Consider the following 7,334-nt stretch of genomic DNA (forward strand, 5'->3'; position numbering starts at 1 on the left):
TTTTATTCTAATTCTGGTTAGAGTCCCCCTAGTGGTGGAAGAAAAATCCACAGAATAGCCGCACCTTTGTATAAGCCTCATGGCTCAAAACCTAGGGAAAAAGTAGCGGCTTATAGTCCAGAAAGTACGGTATTATGAATCTGTGTTTCTGTATTAGGATCAATGTTCGGGTTGTATTTGGTTGTTATTGCAGGTTTAGCTCAGTGTCTTGTCTGCCTCACTCTGTCGAGTCCGTGTCCTAGTAAAGTGTGTCTTGTTTCCTGCTTTACTTTGGAGGTTCATCTTCCTGTCTTATGTCTGTGTGTCTAGCTTTGCTCCCCGTGTCTCGTTAAGTGTAATTTCTCCCGGCTGTGTTCCCACCTGTTCCTCGTTCCCTCTTATTCCTGCGTCAGTATTTATAGTGCGTGTCCTCCAGTGTTCAGTGTCGCATTGTTAATGTCTTCTGCCCTCACGCCCTCTGTGTGTTCTGTTTGCCAGCCTGCCAACCTGCCAACCTGTCTAGTTATTCGGTACTCCCAGTTTAGTTAGTGTTTTTCTGTTCTGCTTCATCCCAGCAATAAAGCTGTGTATTTTGAGTTTTGGGTCCTCTCTTCCTGCCTACCTACACGCAGCCATGACAGAACGACGTGACCACAAAATGGATCCAGCAGACTCAGTGAGGAGGCACCGCTCGGCTTTTGATGGGACCCGGCTGGTTCTTGGGGGTCCTCCGTGTAGCCGGTCGCCTTCATTTGCCACTAACCCCTCTACTCACTCTTCCGTTTCCTCCCCACTGTCGACGCCTGCAACCCGGACCCGAGGGAAGCGCCCGAGGCGGCACTGGGAGGAATACTATGAACCTGCGAGCAGCCGGCTCACACCAGCACAGGCGTTTTATAAGATGCTGGGGATTATCATTGTTCCCCCCAGTGTATCCAACATTTCCACACCGCAGCAGAGTTTGTCCACGCCACCGCAGCAGCCGGGTTTTTTCACATCACCTTCAGCCTGCCCTGCTCCCTCTTCAACAGGGAAGCGGCAGACACCCCGCCAGCGTTCACAGCTTCAGCGGGAGCCTGGATTTCTTTCTGTACAGCCGGCTAGGGTGAGTGGTGGGGCTACTCTTTTGGCTCCTGCTGAAATAAAAACTGTTAATTCCGGGCCAGCTTGTTGTGTAAGCGGCACTGGAGATGAAAGGACTGCTTGTTATAAGGAAAATTATCCCGACTCATTGAGCCATACAAACTGTGTCACTCCTGCTTCTTTTGAGCCTATCAATGAAACCAGGAAGATGGGTGTTTCTGTGCTCAATAACTCCAAAGATCCAAAGACTGTTTTTGTATCAGATGATTGTGAGCTACTAACTGAAACGAAGGGTCCTGAGGGTTCTGTTAAAAATGAACTGTGTTCCCCAGCCCTCAGCTCAGTTAGCAACCCAGTTAGCTACTCAGCCACCTTCAGCCCAGTTAGCCGCCCGGCCTGAAGCCCATCGCCACCTCCACCACATTCAGCCTCACTTCCCATAGCTCAGTCACTACCACAGCCAGACTTACTACAAACTTTGTTACAGTCCATGGCCCAGGCAGTACCTCAGTTGGTAGAAGAATCATTAACTTTATCATCAGTTCAGCCTCCAGTGTCCTCATTACCTGTAGCTCAACCATCTTCTCCACCACCAGTTTCATTCTCACTTCAACTGCCACCTCAGTCTTTAGCAGCTCCGTCTCTTGTTGAGCCGCCCCCTTTTCTCACTCATGTTAAACAGGAAGACGCACTCATAAAGACTGTCTGTGAAGGTTCTCAGTCATCCAGGTCATCGTAGTCAAAGGAGCTTGCAAAGAAAAGCGTCTGGACTTCTTTAAGTTGCTTGAAGATTAGAGGATCAGGCGATTAGAGGATCATCAGGGGGTCCTTTTGTCCCTCTGTGGGGGGTCACTCCCACTAGGTTTATATCTGGGACTCTCCACCATTTGACCTTAGAACTGAAGAAGCTTCTCGGATGAGAGGTGAAACGTCTTCAAGCAACTTAAAGAAGTCCAGACGCTTTTCTTTGCAAGCTCCTTTGACTCATAAAGACTGCTACCCTCTCCAGGGCCTCCCCAGAGGCTGAGCTCCAACCCTTAGCTGACTCTGGACCCCTGGAAACCAGGAAGCTGGCAAATCTCATGTTACCTGAAAACTCTGAGACCTCTCAGCCATCATTCTCCGCTGAGAGCCTGGGAGAGTTAATCCTGCCAGAGGTCTGTGCACCTGCTGGTTCTGTCCCTGCCAGGGGACCCCGTGCCTGCTGGTTCAGCCCTGTGTGCGCCAGGGGCCCTGGTGCCCACTGGTTCTGTGACTGTTTTCGCTGGGGGTCCCGAGGAGCCCGTCCAGCCACCAGCTGCTCCACCACCTGCATCACCCACGCCGCCTGCAGCAGCTTCTGCATCGGCTTCAGCTTCGCCTGGTCCAGCCTCTGTCGCCGCCGTTGCCGTCCGCACGGTCGGCCCCCTGAACTGTTTCCACGCCACCGCTGTTGCCGACCATGCGGTCGGCCTCCGGAACTGAACTGTTTTGGCCCTGTGCTGTCTACCTTCGGGTTGACCCCCCCCCCGAACTTTTTCGTAGACTCATGGTTTGGCCCAGTCTAGTTTTGTTTTGTATATCTGGACTTGTGCTCCTGGTGTTTTGTTTTGGTTCGCCAGCCTGCCAACCTGTCTAGTTATTCGGTACTCCTAGTTTAGTTAGTGTTTTTCTGTTCTGCTTCATCCCAGCTAAAAAGCTGTGTATTGAGTTTCTTCCACCTCCTTGAGTACTGCATTTTGGGTCCTCGATTCCTGCCTACCTACACACAGCCATGACAGCTATCATGGTGAGGTTAAGAAACAATTATATCTTGCCATGTCTCCATGTTTGCTTTCGTTCACAAGTCTCTGCTGGTGTGGGCAGGCCACGAGTCGCTGGAACTGGTTTGCTGACAATCCGCGATGGCTGGAGAAACTGCCCAAAAGGTTTACCAACCTTCTCCCTGCTTTTCTTACATACAAAAAGGCCATCTCCAAGTCTGTTATGAATGAGCTCAGGAGGACTGGCAAATCTCAGCAGACATGGCAAACCAAATAAATGAACTCATGCACCTCAAGTACGAGCGAGCTCCCCTGGCGTACCTCCATGCCACAGAATCGGTCTGGGATTCTGAGGCAGGAGCCCATGGACAGAGGACCATTGGGAAGTTCCTGAGGAAGGAAAATAAGCCACCGGATTTCAGGTCTTAGGAAGACCCACATGCCTGGTGTGGCATCTCTGTGTCCAGCCATTACTTGACTGACTGCCTGCTCGACGAATTCCGGCGTCAACATCCAGCCATATCCAAACTCCTCCAAGGCACTCTTCAAATAAGCCATTCCTCTGCAGATGATCTGTTAGCTGTTTGACAACTACTCTTTCAAGGATTTTTGATATGAAAGGAAGGTTGGAGATTGGCCTATAATTAGCTAAGACTGCTGGGTCTAGAGATGGCTTTTTGAGTAAAGGTTTAACTACAGCCAGCTTGAAGGCCTGTGGTACATAGCCGATCATTAGAGATAGGTTGATCATATTTAAGATCGAAGAATTAATTAATGGCAGGACTTCTTTGAGCAGTTTTGTAGGAATGGGGTCTAAAAGACACGTTGATGGTTTGGAGGAAGTAATTATTGAAGTTAACTCAGAAAGATCAATTGGAGAAAGATCTCTAAATGAATATCAATGAATGAAAGTGGCTGTAGACAATGTTACATCTGTTACATGATTATGAGTGTTTTTTTCCTCTAATGGTTAAAATTGTATTTGTGAGGAATTTCATAAAGTCATTACTATCCATCTCTCCTTTTCATGGTCGCGGGCGGTGTTGGAGCCTATCCCAGGTGTCATAAGGCAAGAGGTAGAGTACACCCTGGACAGGTCACCTGTCTGTCACAGGGCCAACACACAGGGACAGACAACCATTTGCACTCACATTCACACCTATGGGCAATTTAGATTTTTCAATTAACCTTTCCCCACAAAGTGCATGTCTTTGGACTGTGGGAGGAAGCCGGAGTACCCACGCAAACACTCGGAGAACATGCAAACCCTGGCCTGATGGTGGAATTGAACTCTGGCCCTTCTTGCTGCAAGACAACAATGCTAACCACCGTGCCACCGTGCCACCGTGCTGCCCGGTCTATATTTAACGTTAAAGGAATGGTTGGCTGTGCTAAAGTGCAGTGTAGTGCTGAAGAGAAACCTAGGGTTGTTCTCATTTTCTTCAGTCAGTAATGAATAGTAAGATGTTCGAGCTGTACGGTTCGCTTTCTAAATCTGTGATCCTCAATTTCCTCTCCAGCTTACGAGTTATCTGCTTTAAGCTACATGTTTGAGAGTTATACCAGGGAGTTAAGTACTTCTGTTTTGAAGCTCTCTTTTTCACAGGAGCTACAGTATCCAGTGTCATATGTCATAAGGAGGTAAAATTATAAACAAGTTAATCGACCTCTGGTGGAGTAGCGTTCAGGTAGCTGCTCTGCTCTTTGTTGGTACAAAGCATTGAAGATGATAACAGTGGGTGAATTATATTCTTAAACTCAGTTACAGCACTTTCAGAAAGACATATGAAGACATTCACTGTGATGAAATCTCCCGACTGCTGTGTAATCATTTATTGTATATTAAACTGTTATTAGAAAATGATCAGATAAGAGAGGGTTTTCAGGAAAGACTGTTAAATGTTCAAATTGCATTAAGACTTATGGCACAAAGTGAAAAGATTTTCTCTTAGAGGTTAGCTTCGAATGTCTATTCAGTTTAAATTGATGGTGAACTGTGGCTGGGCTGTTGCATAATGGCTAAAACTGTTCTCCAGTGGTGTTAGTGTCAGTCATTATGGAAATGTACTCTTGTACAAGTTTGATTAAACCTGCAGTCAGCTGAGGTTGAAGATGTCACTCGGATGAGCAATAAAACGTTTCTCCCACTGAAAACCCTACATCCAGATGCACAGAGCCAACTTTTTGGGATTCCTTTGGTTTAGTGTAGCAGGCCATGTATGTCAGTTTAGGACACATAATATAGAAGATGTTCACACTCAGTCTCATTAACTATTTTCAGTAATACAGATGGAGGTTTATCAGAGGAGGAGACTTGATTATTCTACACTCACACTGGCCAGGGCTCCTAAGCTTGTTAAATAAAAAAGTGTAAAATTAAATTTCAATAAACTAACCATAATGCCAGCTCATATGCTCTTAACGCTGCATCTTTAACTCTTTTACAGGATTTGCAGTCTTCTGATTCCTGATGAGTTCCGTAAGTGACAAACTTACTGACTGTGTTTACTCTTCTGTGTATTAGGTATTAGGAGTAGGTACGGGTGCACGGGTGTACGAGTTCTTAGCTGACAGAAGTGATAGCAGAACAGATGTGTTATAAAATTTTGAGCAATGTCCTTGTACGATATTTAAGCTGCTTGTAAAGTGAAGAAAGTAGACACTTTAATCAGCCCACTCCTACAACCTGAAATGTGTGAAAGTCTAAATATTTATCAGGGGGGCTCACTAAAGATGATTTCAACAGGACAAAACTGCTTAAACTACTTCAATCTCCCAGTGTGACCACTGGTGCAGGGCAGGATGAGGGTTTGAAGGTCAGTTCCTGCTATTGCAGCATCACTGAGTGTCTACCTTAAGATAAACATCATTTATTTTTGAGGTCGGTTTTGATCAAGAACATAAGTATAGCCTGCATGAAACAACCAGACCAGGAGGTTCAATCAAGAACACATATGACATATGACACATATCTACTTGACACGAAAGCAGTGCACACTGAACTCAGGTAACATTTGTTATTAGAGGAGGTCAAAAAGTGTGTCAGTGAGAAATATCCATCAAAAGCATGATTTACACTAGCTGCAGCTCACAGTCAGCAACTCATCAGTTTTGTTGTTCAAACCAAACAAGAATTTTTCACATCATGTTGTCCTGCAGGTACTCACCGGATCACCTCTCCAGCACTTTGATCCCAAGACAGGAATACAATATGCAGAGTTAGTTTAATTGATTGGAATTCAGCTGTCATCTTCAGAGTGTTTCATTTGATAAAGTTAAGAACGAGAAATCAAGTGGTCAGAGCTATCATGGTGATATTCAGGGTCAGATTCTGTGCTAGTGCAAAACCTTCTTTTGGCCTGAAAAAGCTGCTGTGGGGTTTACAACAGAGGAGCAATTGAAAGCCTGCAGGTCAAATTAGCGTCAGGATGCATTTGCAAAAATGTTTCGTGTGAGTGGAAAGTTCTCTGGGTGATCCAACCGTGCGTTAGTTGATATACAAACATGCAATGAGAACATTTCAGTAATTAGCTGTTAAGTGTCACCCAAACATGAGGAGGCCAGTGAAGGAGCCAGTGACGGTTTAACAAAAAGAATACAGTGTGAGTGCAGGTTTACATGTTTCTCTCTGAGAAAAAGAGAAGTCGATGTGTTTCTATTAGTGTGAAATCCTTTTTAGAAATTAGGCACTGTGTGAGGTCATTTAGTAAGAGTCAGTGAATCTTTCACAGTTGTAAAACACATAAAAAGAAACAACATAAGTAACGTATGTTTTTTCCCGAGGGTGGTGGGGTAGGACTTCATGTGTGGGTGACTGAGAATGTCCATTTTATTAGATATGTTGTTGTAACTGTTTCAAAGTGAGTAATGCATGAATCTGCAATGATTTTTCTTCCTTAAAAGAGGACTGTGTACAGTGTCCATTTGTGTCTGTCTCCACGTTGGGTGATTGTGGAGTATTTGAATATGTGTGCATGAGGGTGGGAATGCCCGTTGGTGGCTGCGTGCGCCTGTTCGACTGTGTCTGTATGTCAGGTCGGGTCTTACACTCCACGTCTCTGGGAACATCTCAGGCCCTCCAAGGTATGGAGGCTTATCTCGATTCACCACACTCCTTGCCGTTGGCTGATGCCCTCAGGCGTCGGTGTGTTGGTGGTTCTGGTGTCCGGGGCTGGGCGCTCAGGTATGTACCGGCTCACTCCCAGTGACTGCTTGGCGGGGTCTGGCACCCGTGACTCCGTCAGGCCACTTCCGGGGGGTGGGGGCTCTCAGTCCTCTGGCCTCTGGGCCTGTGGCTCAGGTCATTCTGGCACAGCTGTCTGCCGGCAGAGCCCACGGCCACATCACGGGCCCCTTGTGGCTTCTGCTCCGTGGCTGCTGGGTGACCTCTAATCTGGGGCTCTCCTCAGCGCTTCCCAGGAGGGTGGCATGGCTGCAACTCCGATGGTCCTCCTTGGGCTCTCACATTCTGGGGGCCTCTGGGTGTCTGGGGCCTGGATCTCCTCCATGCCTGCTACATGCACTGGGGGA

Source organism: Haplochromis burtoni, unplaced genomic scaffold (genome assembly GCF_018398535.1).
Source record: "Haplochromis burtoni strain Fernald_Lab_line unplaced genomic scaffold, NCSU_Asbu1 Contig_372, whole genome shotgun sequence".
NCBI lineage: Eukaryota > Metazoa > Chordata > Actinopteri > Cichliformes > Cichlidae > Haplochromis > Haplochromis burtoni.